Raw genomic sequence first — 27,321 nt, 5'->3', positions numbered from 1 at the left:
AACAACTCTGACTACTTTCCTTTGTTTCATAGTTACAACCAGAACTATGTATTATGTTGGTAAGGAGACATTCTAATAGTTTTACAAAAAATGTTTAACTATCATCAATGTCCTACAATACTGATAACTCGTATAACTAATACGAAGAACTCAAATGAACGTTCAAAAGAAAAGGTAATCAAATGTTATTACTTCAGGGTACATCTTTTTTCAGACCTAAGTCTCAAAAAGGTTTGTATAGTGGAAATGGAAAAAGTTCAGAGAAAGGTGACAAATCTGATCAAATGCCTAGAAGAGCTTTTGCATAAGAATCAGCTAAATAAGCCTGGAGAGGAGATGGAACAGATAACTACAGGTATGTTCCAGTGCAAGAATTATGATACATCAAGAAAACTGAAGAGGTGGCATATTCAAAACCAACCAACCAATCAAGATAATCAGGACAAGAGAGAAATGAAAGAGATAATTGAGAGTTACTAAAAATACAGGCACCATTTCTGGCCTAGAAAGCCCTTGAGTCAGAAATTGTTGGAGGCTGGGATACACTTGGAGAATTATCATCCTTCAACTCCTTCCTGAGAATTTGCTGTTAGCCACTGTCAGACATAGGATGCTGAGCTGGATGGACCTTTTGTACGATCCAGTATTTTCCATTCTTACATTCTTAAGATCAATGAATGTAGATCAAAAAGAACGAAAACATGTAGGAGCATGCAAATTCACTCCTTATGGTTTCCAGTCCTGAGTATATATATTATAGCTGACTTTGGCTGCAGTTATATCACACAAAATTACTTTGGATCAAATCATTTTCATTAATAAAAAAGAACAATATTGCAATTTATTTTAATTTCCTGACACTCAAGGTGATTAATCTAATCTATTTTAATGACACCTACCTAGATGAATTAAATTTCAATTAGATTTTGATTAAAAAGAGATCACTAGAGGGACTGCCACTAAAGAAGAGAGAGCAAAATAGCCAAGGGCACTGCCCTGGAGAAGAGTAAACAAGGCACAAACCAGAGGGCAGTGCTGTTCTTTGTTATTTGTAATGCTAGTGTAATTGCAGCATCCTTTAAAATACACACTCTGAAGAATTTTGTCTTTGATGTTTAAAGCCTCTCTGTCCTCTTGTGAGGGTATTTTCTAGCATGTTCTATCCTACAGTTTCTTGAAATCCTTGCAAGTTTTAAGTCAAAATGCATATTTAGGACTGCTCTATACAGGAAATAGATTGTTCCCAGTAAGTTAAAAATAAATATGATAATTAAGACTTCCTAAATACAACATATAGCACAAAGAGAACATTACAAAAATGCAAGGAATTAATGGCAAGCAGCAGGAACATATATACCTTCCCTTCATTGGAGGGTGAGTGCTTAATGGTGACACAGTTGTGACCTAGCCTGACCTGGACCTAAACATGACAAATAAACTGCAGCTGAAATCTGTGTGCAGTTGTGCTCTCATACAAATACGCCTATACCTGTATCAGGAAAGGAATGCGAAGGTTTGTAACAAAGCATGTATAAAGCTCACATTACAACTGAGCAAAGTGCAAAGAGCTGGCTGCTTCAGATATGTTTCAGATAAGCATCTGAAAAATTTGTGAGTGCTTACACTGAATTCTGAACCATTTTTGCAGCCGTAGTTAACTGGACATCTTAATTCCTTGGCTGCATGACAGTTCCTGAGTTATTTCTAAATTGCAGCATGTATCTATGCTTAAATTCCTCTGATTTGAATTTATCTTTTTCAAGTTTGGTTTGAGAAATGTGGCTGACCTGGCAGCTCCTGCCTGCTTGATGTTACTAAGCTTTAATTCGGAATAGCCATTAAAATTCGTCTTGCTGTACAGTCCCTCAGCTCCCTGCCACAGGCTCACGGGAGAACCACTGTGGAGGGAATCTCTGTCTGAACAGCTGAGATCCAGGAGCAGCCCAGCTGGAGCCCAAGGCTCCACTTATATCTGCAAGGGTATTTTCCTACAGGGCAAATGGCATATACATATGCAAAGAAATGCTGCTGAAATTAATGCCACAAAATAACATAATAACATTTTGTACTTACATGATACCTTTCATCAAAGCATTTTTATGCAGTGTTTAATCCTAAATTCACTTCTTCAAAAAGGTATTATCTTCCCCATTTTTCACAATACATGATAGGTTTAGAAACAGAAGAAACTTGGCCTAAAACCAAATCAATCCAGCAAAAACTGTGTCTAAAACTTTTATATATGAGCATCTTTTAAGAAACTGTTAAAAAAAAAATGGCCAGAATGAAGAGACAACCTGCTTTGGCCAGCTCGGTGGTAACTGTAGTTAAAATAAAGTGAAAAAGGTAGTAGCTTCTGTAGTGAAACCACATGGTTAGTTAGTAATGATTGTCAGGTGAAAAGGAAACAGAGAGAAAGTTCCATAGGGAGGACTGAAACAGTGACGAGACACTACAACTGCCCCTCAAAAAAGGTGAAAAAACAAGCCATCCACATCAGTGTTGCTGACCAGTAGATAGAAAGTGGATAGAAGTAAGAGGATGACTCCAGCTCCCATGGGCTAAAAGACCTGGACATCAGTGAAATGCCTAATGCTAATCTAACCCTGTAGAATTTCACTAGCTGAAACACTGAAAGTATATTTAAATAGAGGGCTGGTCTGGGTCTTTATAATTAAGTGGACTTTCCTCACCTATCTATTTCTACACTCATGTAGAGCTCTAGTATAGAGCAGACAGACAAGCTGGCATCTGGGAAACTGTCAGCCCTTGATTCAAGAGCATCTATCAATAAGCACATAATTGGCCTTGTGTCGATTGAGCCTAAAGAAACAAAGGCAGTCTTAATTTATAAAATGAGTTGATAATCAATTCTTTACTGGAGAAAAGAATTATAAGCATCTGAAAATTGAACATTGAGTTTGAACTATTTGTATTCTTGAAATGCTGGATGCTCCTCTTTTCAAGCTTTTTCAGAGGAGATTAAAAATAATCTCCAAAATTCTTACAAATTGAAAGTACAAATTAACCCACATATATGTGAAAGGGAGTTAAAAGGTACCTGTAAAAAAAAGGAAGGAAGGAAAGAAGGAAGGAAGGAAGACAGGCAACCCTATATTGTTACAAATATGTTGAACAGCTTGAATTCTTTCTCTGAAGTCTTTAACATTTAATGGTTGACACCTATATAAAGCGTAGTCTGCTTTCAGGTAGCCCATTTGCTCCCTATGTCATAGAAATTAAGGCAGAGGTAATCATTAGATTATGTGATCTCACTTTCTCTTTTCTACAGACCACTACAATCCACTCAGATAGCTCATATCACTACAAGAGGATTTAATAAATAAAAGATAAAACTTAAAACAAAATTAACTGTATGTCAAAAATAAAGAAAAGAGAGATAAAGGGTTTCTTTTTTTCAGAAGTTACTTTATCAGATATTTTGTTCTCTCATTTCTTAATCTCAGTAGTTCTGTTTTCTATATGTAACACCTAGGGACAAAAGGGTGCAATATTAAAATAAATGCAGACACCCAAGTCTTCTCTCATGTACTTGGGATAGAGCAGAACAGAGGCAAAACTGAGGATCAGCAACAATATGGTTTCAGTAAATAAAAGTGGACTGCAGGTAGGTCTAAATCCAAAGTGTTGCACACTACAGGACTTTTTTGATCAGGTCAAAATGTTTTTCAACTTATGTTTGATTTACAATTCAAACAGAGGAAGTTTTTATGCTAAATGCTTACACAGTATACAAAATGTAAATATTCATAGCAATTTCTCCAAGAAGAATTTCTTGGTTCAGACTTTCCAGGAAAAGAGCTTCTAGGGGGAATAAAAAAAAGAAAAAAAGAAAAAAAAAGGAAAAAGAAATGGAACATTTTAAATAAAGTATTTTACTTCCTCATTTTTCCTCATTTTTAGTTTGATTTCACCAATTTACTGTGATTAAGATATTTTACAGAATCCTGTCAATAACTTGTAAAGACTACCTGTATACCATACAGCATCCTGCAGGCCAGAATAAAGCCATATTTCCTGCCAGTTGGCAGGCCCAGCTCCTTAACGGTGCACAATAAAGAGCCAAAACCCTGGAAATCCATCTCCCCACTCTCATGAAACCTTAGTGACTTTGACTCCAGAGCACCCAGCTTCCTTGCTGCTTGGTCTTCCAGGAGCTCTTCCAGGACAAGCTATAGAAGCTGCAACTCCTGTGTTCACAGATGGCCAGCAAATGTCAAGTATACTTGAGTTGTGGCAAGTAAACAGAAAAACTGAGCAAAGAAAAGTAATTTTAGTTTGAAAGATTTTAATTCCCATCTCAAATAAAAAAGAAGTCAAATTCAAATCTTAAAATGAAGGACAAAAAAACCCCAACATTTTTTCCATACAGTGGTGTCTATTATTCTCAGAATTTCATACAAAACTTTTTTCTTTTTGAGTTATTGATCTGATGGTCACTGCAACTCAGAGGCCTTCTGTAACTTTCTGAAGCTTGGGTTTACAAAGAGGATTTTGAGTTGCACACAAATTTAGACGGTTTATTTATGCTTCTATTTTCCTTCCACAGGATATTACAGTTATAAATACTGAAACAGTGAAAGCTGACTTAGCTGAATTAGTTGCTCTGTGAAACATTTCTTTTTAATCCTCATGTCAAGAAAACAGAGTATTCTAACTCAGAAAGAGTTCAGATGATAACACTGAGGACTGGCTATGGTCAAATGTTACTTTTAACTTTGTTTTCACATCTAATCAAAGTGCTTCCTGCTTTCCAAACACTTTCCTCTTTACTACCATTTTCAAATGTAGAGGCTGCACTGTCATTTCCATATTGCTCGCAAACGCAATCTGTCCAAAGTCAGAACTGAAGTTTACACAAAGAGAAAAACCCTTCACAAGGGAGTGGGATGTGAATGTTTTTCTACTCTACGCATTTACTCACTTTTCCAGAATATTGAGAAGGTCACCTTGAGATACTGCAACAACAGCCAGCATTTGCTTAATGGACCAAGCTGGTTGCCAAGACCCCCCTGTTTTGATTTATGCATCTCAGAATCATAAAGATTTACTCAAATAAGGTGTCATGGAGTATTTAATACTATGGTCCTTACAATATGTTTCTATATGCGCAGGATGCTATGTCCAAATGGAGAAGAGTCTACTACTTCAAAATAAGGGTGTATGAATAAAATCTGCAGGAATGTACACAAACATCAGTAAGCTACAGCAGGTACATTAACTACGTGGTTAGAGCACATGAAGTCGTGCTATGCATTATTCACAATTTACTTGCTTTGTCTCAATTCATATGACCTCAAGTGTTTACTTGTAGGAACTGCTTAAATGTATACTTCTCATGTTCATATGTTCTTTAACATTTGAAGCACAAGTGGGTATATGGAATTGAGAGTGTAAAAAGGACAGCTGTAACTTCTAAATGAATTTGGCACAATAAATTAACACACGAGGAATTTGCAGTAAGCTGCTTTTATGAAAAATTCAATAAACAGTTACTTGTAATAAAAATGGTAATAGGCATGTTAGTTCAGTAAATAATGATGGCAAAAACAGATTATACATTTTATTGGACTAATTAAGGAAAGCTTTATAGGATCAAATAGTTTTCATCAAATTAAAGAAATTCCTTTTTGAAAGAATAATGAGAATCATTTAAATTTTTCTGCTGAACTCAGTAAACTACTGGAAACTGGAAACTCACTGAACTGTAGTTCATTCCACAGACTTCTTATGGTTCTCATAATGTGCTTTTTAATGGGACTTTCATTTATTTAAGTTGTAAGCTACAATGTCTCAAAGAAAAGAAAAAAACCTAAAATCCTGTAGGAGCATAGCTATTCTATATTGTGCTTCACAGATATATTTAAAAGGGCCACAGACTTCTGAGAGAGCACTTTTCAAGCTTGGAAGAGCTCTTTTCTCTATTTGAGAACAGTTTGCTGCCTGGATCAGTGCCCAGATGTTACTTAAGAAATGCCTTCAGCATGGAGAAAATGTGTAAAGGAATGTATATTTGCACATTTTATTGAATAGGGATGGAATTACATTTTGTGCTTTTCCTTAAGTATGTACTTAACTTGCTTTGCTGAATCAAGGTGGAAATAGTTACCCTTAGAAAAGAATCTTACCTGCTTCCAATTAATTTAAGAGCAACTGTCAAGAACTCAGAGTATTCTGAGAAAACATTTACCCTGTCACCCTTTTATTTCACACTCAGCTATTAGTGGCAAAGTATGTCCCTGTACATTCTTGGTTTCAAATGATTTTCTTTTAATTATCCTTGCTTGAAACCATCTGTGGCCAATAGAAATAACTGTAGTTTCAGCTTCCTTTCATCATTAAGCCTGAACTTTTTGTATCCTGTCCAGAACCCTGATTGTTTATGGCACAGCCTGTCCTAATGACTTCCAAAACCATTAAGGCTCTCCTGACATGTAGGAAAACTAACAGGCTAGAACAGACAACCTGTGAGATGCAGACATTTCCGAAGCATTCATGATGCTATCACTCAGAAAGAAGTTCAAAAGCTGCTTCTTATAAGGGAATAAAACTTTTCAGAATTATATTTCCTCTTTTGAATTTCTAATTTCATTCTATTAGCTGACTTTTAAGATGCTGAGGCAAGCACCAAGTTCATTCTTGCTTGTATGGGACAAGAGAAGGAGGTAAAGGAAAATGTGGTGCTTTGCAAGAAGTGAAAACAAAGCCCAAATCTTATTTCTAATGCCTTATCACACACAATTCACACTCTCCCAAATTCCTTAGCTATTTGATGTACCAGGCACATATTAGGTACACATTTAATTCTCTATTTAATACAGCTGCAGGCAACAAGATGGGCTTTTATACCCTGATAAATTCTTGGTTTACAGCTGTTAATCATAGGCTAGTTTTTCTTCTGATGTGCAGCTGCTTTGCCATACAGCACCCCAGGGTAAATCAGTGCAGACTTTAGTTCACTAGTCAAACCAGTGGAAGAAGAAACTATGATAGCGTGAAACAGGCTTCACAGCACTCCTCTTTGCTGTTGCAAAAGGAACAGTTAAAAGAAGACATAATTAGAGTATTTGCATGCAAGGCTGACCTTCAGGTGTGTTTCTGGCTGCTACAGAGAGCATCAGCCATTTGGGAGATGCCAGCTGCTGTAGAAGGAGAACAGTCCTATAGAGCAGTTGCACAGACAGAGAAATGGATACATCAGCTTCATGCTAGGTATGTACATCATGCCGTTCTATCAAAACCCAGGATTTGGCCTTACAATACCAAGAGGCAAGAACTGCTCTATTAAATGTAATTAAATTGTAGCTGAAAATGTCAGGTATTGCTAACTTGTGCCTTTTAGCTGGTTTAGCCAGAAGAAAACAAAAAGTGCAATAACAACATAAAATCCTGATATTTGATTTCTATGAAAAAAAGCATTTTCTGCTTTAGCAAATACTCAAAGAGTTGTACAGACAATAAAGGAGAATAAATTTCAGTGCAGTCTAGTCTGCAAGGAATATAAATTAGCTTTCTGTAGCTTTGAGTCTCAAAATCACATATTCAAAATCTGTAACATTTTTAATTTTGCCCAGAGTGTTATTGTCTAATTGTCTATAATGTCCCCCCAAATTAATACCAAAATATCATTATACTCCATTGTAATCAACTTTGCTTTCATTCTGATTAGCTTCATTCTGGGCCCAATCCATGCCCATTTAGTTTAATGAGAGTTGGAATGGGCTCATAATTCGCCAGCTGTAATTTCCTAAGTATTGCTTTTTTCAAAATACTCTGTTTTTCTTCTCTTAGGGAAATATATGCTTTTAATCAACATCATGTTTTCTCTAAATCATGTACTAAATTCTGTTATATATCAGCAGCTAGGAAATCAATGGATTTAAAATACTATAGTTATTTTCATGGGCTTGGGGTTTTTTTTTTAAAAAAAAAAAAAAAAAGGGAAAAAGAACAGGTCTCTATTCAGTGCTACATCCAAGGGTAGGATAGTCAGTACAATAATTAGATATTTTTAAAGAAATCCATAACAAGCTCTTACTGTTAGTAAACACACACATGCGTGTGCATACGTACGCACGCACACACATACATATTCAGGAGCCATTCTAGGATAGTAAATTCTATAAATTCAGCTAAAAAAGATTAAGGTTTTAAAATAGTTAAACTATCAGTCTATTATGCCCATATAGAGTACTGTCCCTTTAAAAAAAAAAAAAAAAAAGACATTCAACTTAATTTTCTGATTATAACAATATTTAGATGAGACTGGTGACCACCTTACTTACATTGCTACTCTATACTGCGTGACAAATACCTCTTCTATTATTATATAATATCTATTAGTCAGTACACTTTCTTTTATATTATCCAGTCTATAGAATGCATCGGGAAGATTATGGCTAGAAAATTGTACCTAAAGGTTTAATCGAACATTTATTCTTCTCTAGCATAGTAGCGTGTTAATATAACTGGAGTTTGGATGCGGTTATTGAAACTTAATCACATCCGATTCACTTTTTTTTTTTTTTTTTTTTTTTTTTTTTTTCCCCCCCCCCAGAAGCCTTCAGTTCTTCAGTGTTTAACGTGTGGTACAGGAAACTTTTTCTTCTTTATAAAAGTGTTTCAGTCTTAAACTTTATCAAGTTGTTCGAATTTATCAGACAACTTCTTTTTGTTCATAAAATCATTATAAATATCCACCTTCATTATTTGTTCCTGAAGTAGCTTCACAGATTCTCCTTTGCTTAATTCTGGTCCATGATGTACTAAATGAGCTTCTCATATATTTTTTAAGTTTTGGCTTAGTTTTAAGCTGTCCAGTGTGCTGAGGACAGTGTGTTTATTAACACAATTGCAACAAATAGCATGAAGGTTGCAAAAGGGTTTTTGAATGTTCTAAATTAGAAGAATTCTTTAAAAAAGAAATCTCCCTACATGAAGGTTTTTATAGCAGCAAAGCCTGGCTCTTTGCATTCAGTTCTTGAGGAGCATTCACAGAGGCAATCTTTAAATTAAAGAGACAAGAAGCCATAGGTTGCCTTTATACTCATAAACTTTATAAACTGTGTATTTGATATGAATGTAGAATATATGAATTCATATTCTGTATTCATATTCTATAGTCTTTGCATAGTCTATCTGTCCATCTGTAGAGAAGATGTGCGTGTGTACATATATATGCATATATACACACCTGAAGGTACAGCCTTGAGCTGAATCACACCAGAAAAATTCCTTCTCCTCTTTTAACAGTGTGGGCAGGGTTTGGGCAGAGAAAAAGAAGTTTCACTGCAGTATAACCAGTCTTGTGAGTGGTTTTTTTTTGCTCTTGAAATGTGAGCAGCAGTTGCTACACAAGTGCTGACTATTTTGTTTACTTGATTGTTTTCATTTTATTTTAATAATTTATATGAGTTAGTAAAACAAGGAAGAAACTACTTTCTTGAGAACTTTTTCCCAACCTTGCTCACAAGATGCTTTGTACCCTATGGTTCTCTGCAGATCAGTAACTTGGCATAAGAAACCGTCACTTGCATAGCAGTAATATAATGCCTCTCTCAATTTGGAAACAGTCCCCATCCTCTGCTCATGCCGTCAAAGAGTGCATAGTTTAATAATAAAAGAGGAAGACATTGCCTTATTTCTGGTAGCTGTGGAGCGAATGGAATATTCAATACCAAGGTCTGTCTTTTTGTTTCCTGAATCTTTTAACTTGTCTAAAGTAAAGTATAGAGGTATAATAAATAGGGGTAACAAATTGGGTAGTAAATAGGGTAGTAAATAGGGGTATTTAACATCCAGAATTCAATACAACATTCCTTTCTATTCTCCCAAAATTGAGAAGGAGGAAGTACCTTTCCAGTTTCTGTTCTGATGGCTGCAAACAAAGTCCAAAGCACAGTGTGCCTGAAGTAACGGTGAATGCAAACACATTTAATTTGCTGCCCGCTATACCACTACGTCTCTCTGAGCGATATTGACCTGCTGCTATTTCCATTAAATTTCCATTAAAATTTTCCATTAAATAGCTGGATTTTTTTATTACCAGTCCCAGATACATTGGCCCACATTTCTCCAAGGTGAATCCTCTTTTCATATTTTCTGCCAATAGCCTAACTGGCAGTGACAGTATTTGCCCGCTGGGGTTAGTATGGCATATTTCAGCAGAATGATGTTAATCCTAGGAAATCAAGGAAAGTGTTTGCATTGATCCTCAAGTACTTGTAAAATGCATGTTAACTTTGCCAATGCATGTTTAAATATTCGTACTAGCCATTTTTCCTTATTTGTTTTTTATTAATGTGTATTTCACAGGCGCTTTGAGTACTCAATTTCCCCAACACCTTTTAAAACATTTTCTTACTGAAAGCAAGAAATAAAATGCATTGTGTCCTGGTTACTGGGCTCAAAGCAGGTGGAAATGGGGCAAGTGTGTGCATGCAAAGCAGATTCAAATCAGGACCTCTGCTCACAACACCTTCCTTTCCTACTTTCTACAGGAAGGGAAACACAGCTGGGCAGAGTCCTGCTGCTGCGCTGCTAACGCCAGCTTCCAGCACGTGACAAACTGAAGCACCTCTCACAGGTGGGATATGTCCACATCACACCACATGAGTTTTGTATGCTGTACCTACAAGACCCTATTGAGCCAAATGAAGTGGGATTATCACCGATCACTGAGTGCAAAGACAGATACACAACTGTTTCTTCCTTACATAAGTCTATTGTTTCTCATTATTAATTCAGTTTTTCTTTGATCTGAGATTTTTATTTTCTCTGACTACTGAGTAGTCATACATAGAATTAGGAAAAGTTATCTGACTCATCTTTGGACAGGAATCACTATGCACGGCCATTACCCTCAGATGCTTGAACATACAAATTTCATCCATGAGAGTCTGAATTAGACAGGACTTTTGAGGGTGGCCTACTTAGGACTGTTATTCTTTTCCACTCTAAGCATCAACCACAGCAATTGCTCATTTTCTGTACATGTACCCAAAATATTTAGCCAACATGCATTTCACTGTCAAATTTTCGTATCAACATCATTTCTTAACCTCCTGTATCTTCTTCACTCTATTGCTGTCCATGCAAATTTCACTCATCCTCATTGACAGTCCAGCTATGAGAATCATCCCACAAACTTTCAGTTATAATCACTAGGTCATAATCAGCATCATTTAGCCACATTCTAGCTAATGATTTTTATTGTACTTTGGGCATTTGTGTATAACCACTTTAAGAATATGAATATTAATATAATGAACTTAATCTTCACTTGCATAATTCAAATTCACTGAATCTTTTACCTTGGAGCTACAAAAAGTGATTGTAAATAACAACTTTCCTCATCTCTCCTGCTTTATAAGCCTTGTAATAAGCCTTGGATCTAGGAGGCTGACACTGTGCCTGTATAAATAACCATGAGTTTAAGTCAGAAGTCACTCAGTTCTCTTCAAAGAAATCAATCCAATAGTCAGAGAAACACAAATCATCTACACAGGTTGTTTGTAGGTGGTATACATCTTCCTGTCTCTTCAAGTCTGGGAACAACAGTGTGTCATCATGCTCTGTCTGGTATTTATTTTCTTTCAAGTGCTGGTGGGAATTTGTCAGCAATATCTAGGAGTCAATATACTGACTCTGAAAAACAGAGCACAAATATTTTAAGATAGCAAGCATCTCTTACTTCACTATTTACCATAAGAAATGATGCCAACTGGTGGTCTTAAAACAGCACTTTTAACATATTGGTTACATCTAGGAAAACCAGTGAAAGAATGCTTCCATAAGATCCATCAAAACAGCTGTGTGCCACTAAGTCAGGCTATGTGGGACTTGAGGGTTCGAGTCCGCTCCCATCTATTTTCCTGCTTGTGTGCAGGCGATAGGTTTTAAGAGCGGTTAGTGGAAGCAATGGAGATCCTTTCCCCTGGATGGATTCTCTGTATCCTCAGATTCTGAGAGAAACTGCTATGCAGTTGGAACAGAGGCACAAAGAAGGATGAATAGGGAAGGGGGAGAGAAGAAAGGAGAAAACAAGCTGCAGAATGAAGAGTCAGCTAATGTTCTGCATTGCATTCTCCTCCCCTGCTGCTATATCTTACTGCAGTGTCCAAACAGAAGAATACTAGAGTTTTACACGTGTGTTGATAAAAAAGATAGGAAGAGAGCGTATAAGCTTGGTATTATCAGTGACAATTAAATAAAGGTATGTCTATGCTTCATGCTTCTCTGTGTTTTCAGCTTTACTTTTTCAAGTTTTTACAAAAAAAAAAAAAAAAAAAAGAGAGAGCGAGCGATCGGGGAGAGAAAAATAAAGTAGGGACTGATTTTGTATTCCTGAGTATATGCATTATATCTCCTGAACTGACATGAGCTGCTGCACTGCATGATACAGCATTAGATCACACATGCCAGGATATGTCTTATTAGATGTAAGAATATTCAACAAAATTTGATCCTTTAAAGTGAGGTATTGTGATGGGTCAGATCATGTAAAAAGTATATACAGCTGTCTTCTGACACTGAATTTTCAACTATTTTTCTTTAAATAAAAAAAATACTCTTTTAAGTGGACAAAAAAGAGGAAGAGATATTAAGTGATAATAATGGTTCATGTTACCTGCTGGATCTGGGTATTTCTGGCTAAATGATATGGAGCAGATCTTTTCCCAGTCTATCATACTGTGCGATACTCTTCTTTCTTTCATCTATTTCTACTGTAAGCCTTTCAGAGATTACTGTTGTCTTATTCTGACTTGGATTCACCCTATTTAATTTAAATGCTTGACTGAACTGCTTAAATCAGGAGCTTAGTCACTTTAAGATTCCCATGTAGTCAAAGAAAAGAGGGAAACACCTCCAAATTTGATCGCTATAAGGAGACTTTCTAGTGCCTGCCAAAATGGGAACTTTATCTAATTTTAAAATTTACAGACTACTATTTAACATTATTATACTATTATAATATAAATATGTTAATAGAGACTGTTAATACACCTCTTCATCAAGTCAAAATTATTATAAAAATGTGCTCTTCTGTCACAAAGCTTTAGGAATATATTTAAGAAATCACTTTGTTACCCAGTACACTCTTTGGAAGGAAGGAAGGACATGAAAATTCCTTTCACAGAACAAGTTAATTGCAAGAAAAAAAAAAAAAAAGTAAAAAAGTAATTAATATTACAATGGGAGCCTCTTCGGGACACTCCAAAATATTATATTCAGTGCTATTCATACCATTTAATGTTGAAATTATTATATTTGAGTTGCCTTCAAACATCTCCACTCTTAAAAGAAAATGAGTCATTAACAATGCCAACAGATTTTTACTGTCATATTCAATGAAATTAGGGTGCTAAGAAGATAGCATACATATTTATGAGCACAGTTTATATATAGAAGGATGCTATTAGCTCCTGATAAAAAAGAATACTAACAAAATTTCTATGAGGTACTGAATAAAGAGTTAAAAGTAGGATAGTAGATATAGGCAAATAAACCAAAAAATAAGAAACATAGAAAACGTTTTCTTTCCTAGGACATTTACACCAAAGCTATTCCTGTCGCTTCCTATTTAGTACAACCTGCTTCCTTACCAAACAGTTGAGATACATAGAGCAGTACTCTGATTCAGAGGATGCTATCAGTTAGCAACATATAAGCCCTCTCTCAGTGACATAACCTGTAGAAATTAACATACTGATTTTGCTTATTTTGCTTTTATTTTTCCATTCAGTAAAGTCTAAAGACTTCCTAGGCACTGTGGTGAGACCATATCCTTCAATGTTCATTAAACCTTTGCTGCTGTTGCTGCCTCTCCTACAACTAGTATTTTTCATCAAGCTGTTCAAGCTTCATCCTCTAAATCTGTTTTCATATAAAAGAATCCCTCCTTGTACATACTCCCTCAGAATATATACATACTTTACTCCGAAGTTGGCTGTAGAACAAGAGCAATTATTAGGTGAAACTCAGCAGTCTGAATTATAGGATTTTAGACATACAGGCTTGAAGGAAGTCTTGAAAGGTCCACTTCCATGTTCAAAAGTAGGACCTACTATATCCATGTTAGTCTTTACCAATTTTTGTCTACCTTCCCACCATCATATTCCAGAATTCATTATTCTTACAGTTGAAGGCATCTCTTTTTCTGATTCATATTTTCTGCAATTTAAGCCCCTTACTTCTTATTGAATGCATTATGGATGTGGAAAATGAACAAGTTCTCATCCTTTTTGTAGCAACCTTTAAGGCACATGAAGACTTCTCATTCCCCCTTAATCCTTTACCCCTAGGCTTCCCTTTCTAGACCAAGGATGCTTGGTGTTTCCTCACAGGACATCTCTTTAACTGGTTGCTGTTTTCACTGTCCTACTCTGGACTACCTCCAGTTGAATTGCGTTTGTCTGGAAGGAAGATGCCAAAAACTGGATACAATATTTCTCTGAAGTGTTATGGGAATAAAAGAGAGGAGTATTATTACTTCACCTGTCTTGAGAATTGCCTCTGTGCTTTGCAACACACTTGTTTACATTCACAGTGGTCCCTCAATCCCATCCACAGAACTTGGCAGTTGCTCACGGGTCTGTATCTGTGCACTTCATTATTCATGCAAGTGTTGTCTCTACTGGATTTCATCCAGCTTTTTAAGACCAATTTCTCCAATTTGTTAAGAGCATTTAGAATCCCATTTCTGTCCTCACAGCATGCTTACAGTCCCTCCTGCGGATATAATAAGCAGGTTTTCCATTCCATCATCCTCGTTGCTAACGTAAACATCCTGCAGAGCCGAAGGTAGGACAGATTCCTTTGAAATCTTGTTCAGTACATCCTTCGTCTTTGACTGTAAAACATTACAGTGTGAATAAGTGTGAATATTCAATCCAAATTGTGTTCCTCATACACATACATGGTATTCTGGTGTATTCTTGCCTTCTTAGAAAGCTGTCATGGAAGATAACATTATTAGATTTAACAAAAATCAAAACATATGACATCTAATGCCTCCTTTATCTGTGAAGTCTATTGCCTTGTTGCAGAAAGAAATTACAGTTGTTTGACATGATTTGTTGATGACAGATCCGTGCCAGATACTACTCATCTCCTTGTTATCTTCCACATTTTCTACCTTATTTTTGAGATTCTGTTCTACAATTACTCTCTCAATAACCCTTACACTGCAGAAAAATATTTCCAGCCAAATGAGAGCTCTACATTTCACAAGTATTCTTTTACAAATAAATTCTAGGAGGAACTTTTCTCTTTCCCAGAGTCTTTGGAAAGTAGAAGGCTCAAGAAGTCCTTATTCTCTTTCATAACATGAGTGACATAGACTGAAGCTACTATAGTAATAGGGAGGGGAGCAACTCATAAGCAACTTACAACTGATCTTTATCATAAGTGAATTATCAGCCATGACAATGAGTTAACAAACTTTCCCCTACTCCTCTGATATTATGACTATTACTCAATCATGGTGAATAAATAGGAATATATCTCTGCATTAAAAAAAAAAAATTGGGTATTTGAAAAACAAGGTATTGCTCTATAAGTACTTCATGTAAGAGCTTCACAAAAATGTCCTGAATATCTATATCTGTAAAGGCTGTCACAGCCATAAGCAATATTAATAGAGGACACACATGCTCCCACAGAGGCAAAAATCCTGCTTCATTTCCACTGCATCATTTCTGCAAGGTTTTTTTTTCTTCATTTTCTTTGGAATACTTTGAATCACACATTCTAGCTCTCCAAAATGTCATGTTTTATCTCTGAGTTTTCCTAATGATCACACTGCTGTCTGGGGATTCGATTCCTTGTTAGCCTTTAGTCCTAAACAGCCCTGCTGAGCTCTGTTGCTTTCTAATTATTTTAAGCATATCAATTAAAGCTTCTCTTTAGTGTTTATATCAGAGACTTCTGTGCAAGAACGGCAGAAACCCTCACAGAAAGTCTTCAGCTCAGTTTGAAGACTGAGTGACAAAGGTCATTAAAGAAATGACTGAAAAAGAAAGGTTTTGTTCCACACAGTGTTTGAAAAGGAAAGAAAACATAACAAGAAAACTACTCCAAAGATTCACTTTCTCAGTGTTAGCTGCAGCCCTTAAAAACACCTGATTACAAGGAAACTATTCAAGGACCTTTCTTTTAAATGGAAATAAAATAACATAGAAAAAGAAAGGATTTTCCCCATAGCAGGAGGGGAAATATATATTTACCCCTAATTAGAGTCACTATACTTGGCTAGGAGATGCCACCTCTGGGTAAAGAAGCATCATATGAAAATAGAACAAAATAATAGCTTCCTTGGAATATTCCTGTAGTGTTTGATTTCCCAGGTGGAATGAGACATGTAGAGGTGTGCTAATATAAAGAGAGTCAAGACAACTATTTTATTTCAGTATGCTTAAATTTTACTGTAAATTTAATTGAATTCTGTAGAATTTGAAATCCAGTTTAAAGTTCAGGCTAATTATCTGTTTATTATGCACAGAACAGGGACATAGGATAGATCTGGATAACGTATCCTTGCCTTGCACTGCCTGATAACTTTTTCTTGTTATTCTTCCCAAGCAATAGTTGCAGGGGATCCTCTTGTCCTCTCACATGGCCTGTTTGCAGATACCTTTTTTTCGCATTCCCAGCACTAAATCCTTCTGAGGCATAAGGGGGACTGATTATGACAAGAACTTCCATTATGGGTCAAACAAAGGTCTGTAGTGCCCCAAATCATGTCTCCTATACTGATCAGGAATGGATTGTTGCAGAGGAGTATAGTGAAAGAAAAAGCATAGACACTTGATGAGACCCTTCTTTTGGAAATCTGAGGTTTTAGGGTCATACCTACATCACTGTATTTAATAGCCCTTAATGGGACTTTCTTCCATTAGTTAATCTAATTGCTGTTTGAACTGATTTATATTTTGGCATCCAAAACATCCTGCGGCAATGAGTTACACAATTCAGTTATATATTATATGAAAGGCAATTTATGTTCCTTTTCCTGATAATTTACTCGGGTGCTCTAGTTTTTGTGTTATGGAAAATGATTAACAGCTCCTACATCCTTTTCTCCCTGCCATTCATGACTTAAAATATTTCAGTTATACCATCCTTAGTCACTTCTTTCCAGACTTGAATAACCTTGCTTATAAAATATCTCCTTGTACAGAAGTCATTCTCTATGGTTCGTTATCACAGTTACACTTGCCAGTCCCATTTTTAATTCTGATGATCATAGCTCTGCAGAATACTGAGTTTTACTCTCCTATAACCTTATGGTGGCACTGCATATAGCGGACAAGATGTGGAAGACCAGGGGTTTCACAATGTTCTGGCTGTATTTTTTCTTAACACACGTCTTCTGTTTTCCCTCTTCTAACCAGTAATGAATTCAGGAAAGTTTGTTCCCTGTTACCTAATGACAGCTTAGCTTCTCCCACAGCATGGAGGAGGGACTTTGTCAAAATGCATGAATATTATATCAACCTTGCCTATGTGCTCAAATGACTTCTTCATATAACTAACAAATGTGAAACATGGATTCCCTCTACAAAGCCACATTGACTCTTCCCTATTATATCCCATTTATTTATATATCTATTAATGTGGTTGTTTATTAGTATTACAACAGATTTACTCAGTGTGAAGATGTGAGATTCACTCATTTGTAGTTCGATGAGTCCCCCAGCTGTCATTTTAAGGATTGTAACCTTCCATAACCAAGGCCATTTAAAGTCGTAGGCTACAAATTGAGTTAATTTTTCAGCAGTGTTGTATCTGATTTCTTTTGGAACTCCTGGTGGAAAGCCTTTTCATCCCACTGATTTATTACTGTTCATGACCAAATGTCTACAATCTTTTCTACTGATATTGCGATTTGAAGCTAAAGGAATAATCTGATGCCAGAACATCCATAAGCTGCACATTTACATTGGAGTCTAGCTGGGAAGGGAGTGGACTGACAGTTGCTTCTTATCTTTTTGCTCAGTTCTTGGAGTCAGTGCATGTTGAAGCTCTGTTTAGAATTCATTTTTTCTCTAGAAATTAAGGTCTATTTTGATGTTACAAAAACCTTACTTAGTCTTCACTTTTTCTTCAAACACACATCTGAATCTCCCCTAAGTTACTCCTGACATGACTTTTACATGCGTAGATTGAACACCTGCAGCAATGCATAGGATGGTTCAGACTTTCCTTGTTACTGTTTCCAGTTTTTCATAGATACAAGAAAATAGTGTCATCAGTTATATTCCATTTATATTTCCTTTTTTCCTTTGCTATTGTTCAATCTACAAACTTACAAACAATTTGAAGCTGAAGTATTACTTTGCCACATTATTCTAAAGTCTTGGTTCTTAGACAGAAGTCTGTTTCCTGTATCTGTTACTTATCTGTCTTTGGTAGGAGAAGACCTTGTGTTGTCTTTGCTCAGCTACACTTTTTTACCTTCACAGATAATGGTGTTTAGCTGCTTACTATTTTTTATCTACTGTATCATAATTATGCTCTGGAAAGATGATCATATCAAATTTACTGAAAAATGGAGTCAAAATTTACTATTGAGATTAAAGAGCTAATAAAGTTGTAAAATTTTGATCATCCATATACTGGGTAATTATGCTGTCAGTCTATTATTAGATTTCTATATAAAGAAGCTATAAGAGAAGCCATAAGAATGTTGCATAGCAAACAATACAGATGTTAGAGAAAATAATACGTGCAAGAAATATTTGTCAATTAGAAAATAATATTACAATCTAACAGTTAATTGTCTAAAAACTATAACCATTAGTATTGTCTTAAAATTGTAAATAACTATAGTATTTTTAGTAAGAAATGTACAATTAAAGATTATTTCTGAAAATTATTTTATTGCTTAAAAAAATTATAGTTCATTAATAATATACTTCTCAGTCAGAAAAAAAATTAAAAATACCAGAAAAAAGTTATTTATGTAGTCAGAGCCAGATTTCATGCCACCATATATTGACATTTTAACAATTATTCAAATATTTAACATATAAATAGTTTGCTCTAACTAACCATTCATCAACAGAAATTCACCAGTGTGTTTCATTACATCCTAAAATGTATCACAACAGTAACTTGTTGCTCAACTTCAAATCCCACACCCCAGTATGGTATCTCTTTCATATTTTAATTCAATGATAGAATATTTAAATTGCAAATGACCTCCTTTTGCTCCAGGATCTCACCCCTTGGTCCTGTTTAAGCTCCAATTCACATCTTAATAAAAAAAGAAATTTCACCATTTACCTACTCAATTTTAGTAGCATCATTGTTCTTTGATCTCTCTTTTATGACTCACTTGATGCCTCTACACTTCACACAAAACATTCTCACTGTTTCTTCTAAGTGAGTTTCTGTTCACCTTATATATTAACAATTTTTCTTATTCACCTGCCCCTCTATCCCTTTTTTTTAGTCCTGCAGATCACCATTTATGGGCTTTATCGTTATGCAAGAATATTGAATTTAAACATGAATTGTTTGTTCCACTCACTTTCAATTCATTAATAAATCAGAGCAAATTTTTAAAGCTTGAAGCTTTAAAGCTTTCAAAATACTATAGTTTTAGTATAGTTTCTAGTTTGTATAGTTTCTATAGTTAATATAGCTTCCTTTAAAGAAAAGATATTTCATTTTTTCCCCTTTTCTTCTCAGGGAGATCATCTTTTTATTAAAAAAAACTGAAAAGCAAAAACTTTGACTTTACATCTATAAATATTTCAGTCTTTTAATCAAGCAAACATTTAAAGTAAATGTATACACATAAACCCTACTTCTAGGACTCAGCTTTCATAATCTACAAATCACTGCAACCCAGAAACACAGACTGTGACAACAAACTGATGTCTAGACTTTGGCAGTTACACACCAGAAAGTGTGTCAGGAATAAAACTCAAGTCATTCCCTGTGCATAACCTTTTCTTTCCTCCAGTCTATTTCATTTGCTTTTCTATACATAGTTATTTTAGTATTTCTTAAAGTACATTTGTTGTTATAGAATAAAACCCCTCAGAAGTGGATTCACATTTTAGCATTTCACCCTAGACACTACGTCTTTAACAAAAGTGGCAACTAACACAAAAAATGGAAACACAGAGGTCCTGAGATGATATATCCAGAAATACCCAGCATTTGACTGTGGCATTCACACACTCAATGGTATATAAACTATTTCAAAGTGAAAAACTCTTGAGGAAGGCTAGAGTGGCATTGGGTCTCACAGGACCCCCAGCTTCTCTAAGAGCCTACACAGTGCTGGAGCTAGGAGCAGTGACTGAAGCAAGCATGTGTAAAACTTTAAATATGTGGCTAACTTGCTCTTGTAGGTCAGGATGAACAGGGGGACGAAGGCCAGACAGGGCAGGTGAGGAGCATCTGCTCAAAGATATGGCATACCTTGTAGGGCAGGTGAGGTGGTGAAAGTGGGCAGGTATGGCTGGAAGATGGGGGGACACTGGCTCGGAAAGGGACATGGAGGAAGGTGCAGGAGAACAGGGGCATGGTGGTGGGTTTCTGTCTTGGGAAGTTTCCTGGCACATCCCGAGGCACATACTGAGCAAGCCAGGAGCTGCTGCTGTGGTTGCCCTATCACAGCCAATGTGGTAACTGGCAGTGATAGTACAGACTAATCCATAGTGTTTTCATCCTCTCAAAGCCTTCATAAATGTTACAGATTTTGGAGAGCGCAGCTGAGTACCACCACAGTAAATGTTAGAAGTACCACTAGAGGGCATTAAAAACACCATAAATAACTTGCTGCTAATAGCAGCAGCAGCACTTCAAAAGATCCAGATGAAAAAAGCTGCAAAGAATAACAAGAAGGACAAACAGGAATCATATAGATTATCTCACAGAAAGATAACTGAACTGAAGATCCTGAAGTTCTGGAGCTAACACCACCAGATAGCTTCCACAGAGAAGACAAGAGTCAATACTAAATTTTATGTCAGCACTCAGATAATTAGCTAATTTACATATTTCAGCCTGTAGGCCGTCTACTTAATGACTAGTGAATGTTATAAAAAGATGACAAAAATTGTGTTGCATATTGTACCTGAAGATCAAATGGTGATCTTTAGCTTCATTGAGGGTAATAGAAGCAGCAGTAGGTAGCAAATGCTTTCCTCTCGCCGGTAGAGGTAGTGTAATTGTTGAGAGGTCTCTGTGGGCTGAGTAGAAGGGCAAAACAAAGAGTACATGCGAGCATCCAAAAAGCAGAGTTCTCATTTCTATTGTAAGATTTAGACATTTTTGCTTCGCATCGGTTCAGCTGCACAGCAGAACAAATGGCACAAAAGAAAAGGCACCTTGTAGGTAACAAGGTCTGTCAAGTATTGTCACTTCAAGAAACGTATTAGAAGTTTTCCTGCAAGCTTACCTCAGCACTGGGGGATTGTCTTCCCTACATTCTCTGATTCACCTTTAGGAAAGAAATCCAAAAAGACCTGAGAAATGCTGCCAATGGTGAAGTCACAGCATTTCTTTTTAAAGGCTCAGTTCCCAAAGGGTCACATAAACTGAACCTCCCTACAACGGTTTACTCTGCCTAGAGGGATTATATAAAAGATTTATTTACTGTGAAGAGATATTCTTTAAGGGAGCAATGTCTCTCAAGATCATTTTATTCCGTTTTTGGTCTGAAAAGGTCTTTAAATCCATACAAGCATGTTATACAGGACAAAGCCAAGGAGGGCTCAGCCCTTTAGGCCAGCAGTTCGGGCAGGACCATAAATAGTTCACACAGGAGAAAGGAGTTATAACATAATGCAAGATAGCCATAGCTGAGTGGAAAAAAAAACAGTTTTGCTAATAATGAGAGAGACAAACTGACTTAAAGTTGTGAACATAGACTCATAAAAGCTAAAGTCAGCTGTGAAATTCCAGTTTTAACATGCATGATATATCTTTGACTGTTGCTAACAAAAGAAAAAAAGAAAAAAGAAAGCTTCTTCCATTGAGGCAGGCACATAACAGAGAAGTATCCTCATTTAGCAAAGAAGAGTTTTTTAAAAAAAGTTTTATTTGAAAATATTGAAGTATATGAAAAAATGAATATAGCTGAAATCAACAGGAAAAGTAGAGCCACTTTAATTTAGGTTTTAATACACCACTTTTTCAGACAGGAATGATATTTATCATGTTTTTTGTGTTTAAAATCAGCTAATTTTTGCAAAGAATAGATTTAAAACTGTGGGGAAATTTCTTCTGACATTTGACATTTTTGCTGCTTTCTTGTAACTAAATGACATCACCTGCCACAGTTTTCATATGCATTTCCATAACATTTCAGACTACAGATACTCTCATGTTTAGATCTTAACACAAAAGGAGTTATTCTATTTTTTTCTACAGAGCACGGACTATCTTACTAGTTCCTGACCTTTTAAAAATATTAGGTTCAAATGTAGCATCCAGCAGAGCATTCTGCAGAGGAGACCTTTCAGCTGGTGAACAACCTGACTGAGAGAGATATGCAGATAGATCCCTTTCTTCTCCTTACATTATCCTCATTTTTTAATAAGTTTCAGGTCTGGCTTTTTTCTGTTTCAAAGTTTAAAATGTTACTGAATGTTCAAATTTCTTCATTTAAACTGTATGGTGCTAGCAGGGTTACCACATTCCTTGGATCAAATTAGGTGACAATCACCTGAACAAAGTTTTATTTTTAAGGGTGGAAAATATGATTTCCTGTAACATACACCTAATTAAGTTATCATAAGCTCCATTTGCATAATTGAAAATGGCACTTATTTTATAAGCATCACAATAATAACATTTATATAATAATAATATGTATCATTATAATTAACATAGTACATTATATATAATATTGCCATCAATATGAAACCCTTTACAATGAAATAATTTTTCATTTTAAATTCAGTCATGACAACATCAATATATTCCAAAAATTCTGCAACTCCATTTACACTTAGAAAAATACTATTTTCCTGATGTATTTATATAAGGACAGAATGAGCATTAAATGTTTTAAGAAATTTATAAAACTATGATTTTAAAAGGACATTAGCCCACAGTCTGATATGCAGCTGTGGGGCTTGTAGACATTCTCTTTTGACTTTTTCAGTACATTCTCTTTTGACTCTCTCGGTACAAAATATCTTTCATACAAACATGCCTTATGTAGCTTTTTATCAGATTTTCAAGCCTCCAGCAATCTTTATGATTTTCTATATAGTCAGGTTTTTTGAAGAGTAAGGGGTTGAGTCTGGCTCTATTAGTTTGTTTAGTTCAAATCAAAACAGAAAGTCACATTTTGGAAACTAATGTTTATCGCTGAGTGACATCCTGTCCATTTTTTCTCTCTTGTTGTACTTTTAGATGTGTTGTCGTTTATGATCAAACAATAACATCAATTCTTTGTAGTAATTTCCCTTTCAATAAATGCCATAATATTCAGCAAATACAAAACTAGATGTGTCTAATTTTTAAGATTATGTCATAGAAAACTTATAATACACTGTGACAGAAAAAGTACTGATCATTCGCTGAAATACTACTGCGGTCATAAAACCCATCAACCTATCTTAACTGTCCTTAAAGAACATAAGTAATACTAAGCAGCTATATAACACTCTTCTAATCTACAAAAAAAAAAAAAAGCTTTTAAAACATGAAAAATGTTACAAGATCCTTTCAACTGTGTAACATGAAGGTAACCACCCTGTGGATATCCTCACTATTGCTGTATAGATTCACAAAACGATATATATACTGTAACATTGAAATTCTTCTAGAGAAGAGAAAAAAATGATAGTAAGCTTTCATTACCAAATCATCAAGATCGAGTGGCAGCAGCTCTGTTTTATACTGTGGTATTTAATGTAACATATGAGCTGAACGATTAGCTAGAATCTGGAGCGTATTCATTTTTTAATGTTAAATTTGTAGATTCAGCGATGTTTCCCAAAAATGAAGATTCATACTATTATGCTCAAAGGGCCATACACTGACACAGCACAAAAGTTTGTATTGTAGTATATTTTTAATATTGTATGTATATAATAATATAAAGTATAACAGTTGTGTAATAGTCAAAAGCTATTAGATCTGTCAATATTCCTGTGGAAGCAGCAGGCCACAGAGAAGAATATTTCATCTTTAATTAAACCTTACATTGTTTCCTCAAGAGAAACAAAAATATTATAAATAGTTTCAAAAGGAGTTTTTTTGTTCTCTTTTTTTTTCAACAGAGGGTCCATATATATATAATGATTACTCAGTTTTATAAAACACCACCATTTTACTCTGGCAGTCAGACAATATCTTTGAAGTACTATGGCTAACACTCTGCAAGACCTTTTTGTTGTGTCAATGGCTTCTTCTCTGTTATATTTTATATTTTCCCAAATATTAGCAGTGGCAGCAGATTCAAGAAGTTCTTCATGCTGAAAAGCTATACTAGAATTATTTCAAATAATACTTTTTTTATGCAGCCCTAAACTTGCAAACATTTCTTAAGCAATTAAAAGCTACTTCTAGGAACAACAATAAGGTTGATGTCAAGCATTGCTATCTTTACTGTTTCATGCAAAATTGCATTGCCATTCATCCTAACAACTGCAAAGTCTTTTCTTCTAGAGCACCACCTATCCTCCTTGATGAAATGTTTCTATCACTGTCAGAGTCATGATCCACCTTTCCACCTATCTCTAACATAATTTTAGTATTATTAATTGGTAGATTCAACCATAGATGATAATTGTTCTGCCTGCTCGCTGTTCCTTTGTATGAGACCAATAAAATCTAGATATTGTGCCACATGCAGTTAATATATAACACATGAAAAATACATGGATTAGAATTATCATTAGGAACCAAAAGGATGACTGCACAGTCTAATTCTAGTTCCATTCCCAGCTATTCTGGAAATATATTTTAAATGTACTGGTTTTCATTTCAGTGGTGTCTGATGTAGTTCTACATTAAGTTTGTAAAGAAATGTAAGGTGCTGTTCTCAAAAACAGTCTTCATTTTATGGAGCAATTATCAGCAAAGGTAGCTCTGAATCAAGCGCTCAGAGTCCCTTGAGGGAATGCCAGAGTACTTCTTTCAGTCATTTCCAGCTGCCTCAGCCTGACCAGGTTCTTGTCTTCAAGTAGAAGGTAGTATCAGAGGGAACTGAGGCCTCAGATTTCATGAGAGTGTTTTCCATCACAGTTCTGTAACTCTCATCTGCATCTTCTCCAATCTGCAAGGAAACTTATTTCTCTTTTCAGCATTGTCATGAGGCTCAGAAACCTTGAAAATATACCGGTAGCACAATACAGCAAAGTGTGCTAATAGTTGGAACCTTCAAAGGGTTCAAGCAACCAAGCCTCCAGAGAAATTTCCAGAGAGGCTTGGTAAGACTGGCACCTTGCCCCTACCACAGTCCTAACTAGACCCAAGGCCCCCGTGTGACACGTGGGTAATCGTCACGCAGATAAGCATTCACTCTCAGACATTTTCTTCCTTGCCTGGCATTTCCTTACTAAGCTTACAAATACAAAAATAGCAGCTTGGATGATATTACTCAGAAATGGAGTCACATTCATAGCTTCAATTTAGGTGTGCAAGTCATAAAGTAGTGGTCAAATTTTTGGTGTTATTTTGCTTTTCCTTTTTCAATGTCGAAGTTAATTTTTTTGAAAGACTGATCTATTCATTGGTTCCATTGCTTAGATACTAGTGTAAAGGTCTATTTTCATCTGAAAGTTGAATTGATTTATTTTTCCCTGTATTCATAAGGCAAAGCAAGAATAAATGGCAGTCCTGTAAGATAAGACATGAGCAGTCATCTGGAAAGTGGCTAATGGTAGCTTGCAGGATGCTTCCAGTATAGCAGTTTCTGGGTTCATACATGAAATACTAGAGCTTGGTAGTTTGTACTTTTAAAGATGAATGGAGGAACACTAGGGTTTATTATGCCCTTGCCAGTAGTTGCCTAGTATCTGAAAATCAAGCTTTGAATGAACCTAATAAGCTGATCTTGCAGATTTTACGACTCTCCCTGCTAAAGCTGCCTGCTTCCCATGAGAGCATGGGAGAAAAGTCATAGCACAAAATCCTCTGAATCACTTACCCTTTGTGCCTCAGTGCCACTGAAATTATAAGGATAGCATACTTGGAAGAAACATCCTTTACAGAAGGTTGTTTTTCCTAACCTTGCTACATGAGGGATTATTCTAGCAGTAATGGCAACACACACAGGGGCCACAAGCAGGAATCTGGCCTCCTTTTCTGCAGTGTGCAGAGGTGCCAGAATCCTTTCTGTCATCCTCTCTCATCTTCTCCCTAAATCTTCTAGAAAAACTGTTGCAGAAGTGCATTCAAAATATAGACACTTGATGTCTCTGAATGCTGGATAAAGATCAGATAAAATAAATTTCTGGAAACTAAGCTGGTACTCAGACTGTGCAGAAGCCCCATCCTTCTGCCAATTTTCTTTAACAAATACTTCAGCTACAGAAAGACCATGATTTTTCGAGACATTGTCATCTGGAAGCTTGTCTTAGGAAAGCAAGGTTTTCTAAACAGAAGGAGGAAGGAAACAGTCAGAAAGCTTTTTCCTTGTTTGTTTTGTAGTCCTAAAAAAGTTCAGCATTTCAGCCACAGACTAGGCAACAAATAAACTACCTGTTGACAGACTTACTTCACAGAATAATATTTCAGCCAGATATATACTGCTTGTCTGTGAACTAGAGGTTTGAAATCATTATTACTAGCCTGATAACTCCTCCACAAAGCAAATTTAACGTTATTAAGGTTAGTGTGTTTTCACAATGAGTGCAACAGCCTCAGTCCAGGCTCAGATCAATTACCTCCACCTTATGAATGTTGCCTGTGTACACTTGCATTTTTCTAAAGCTGGTAGTTAAGGGAAAAAAAGACAACTAATAATCTCCAGTAAAACTGCCTCTAATTTTTATTATTGGAGTTCTTTTATTGGAGTTCTTTGAGATTTTTTTCGATAAGTTCAACTTCAGAAATCTGCAGCATGCAATAATTACAGCCAGACAGGAGAAAGTCCCGCACAGCAATACATTGCAGTCTAAAGTCACACCTCCAGAATACTGATGAAGAGGGAAAACAAGAACGAGCAAACAAATATGCCAATATTACATACTGCTGCAGTCCCCTTGGTGGGCTATATGATACTACTTCATGAATAAAGATGGAGTAAACTACATTTGTAGCATAATAAGAAAAGGTAATTAGTGCCATCTATTCACCACAGTTAGAATTTGACGAGAACAA

The 27,321-nt window shown here is 35.8% G+C and overlaps 1 long non-coding RNA gene across 1 annotated transcript in view; it reads left to right on the top strand.

Annotated features, from left to right (window-relative positions):
* Positions 1-7,020: 7,020 nt before the first annotated feature.
* The window catches only part of LOC112984691 (uncharacterized), a 34,905-nt gene continuing 14,604 nt past the window's right edge, over positions 7,021-27,321 (top strand). The window contains exons 1-2 of the long non-coding RNA XR_003259557.2: positions 7,021-7,233; positions 10,521-10,606. This is a non-coding gene — a long non-coding RNA (uncharacterized LOC112984691). The remainder of the gene's footprint in view (positions 7,234-10,520; positions 10,607-27,321) is intronic.

The sequence above is a fragment of the Dromaius novaehollandiae genome, chromosome 2, assembly GCF_036370855.1.
Source record: "Dromaius novaehollandiae isolate bDroNov1 chromosome 2, bDroNov1.hap1, whole genome shotgun sequence".
NCBI classification, from domain to species: Eukaryota; Metazoa; Chordata; class Aves; order Casuariiformes; family Dromaiidae; genus Dromaius; species Dromaius novaehollandiae.
Note: the sequence above shows the minus strand (reverse complement) of the source record. Positions and strands in the feature narration are given on the sequence as shown.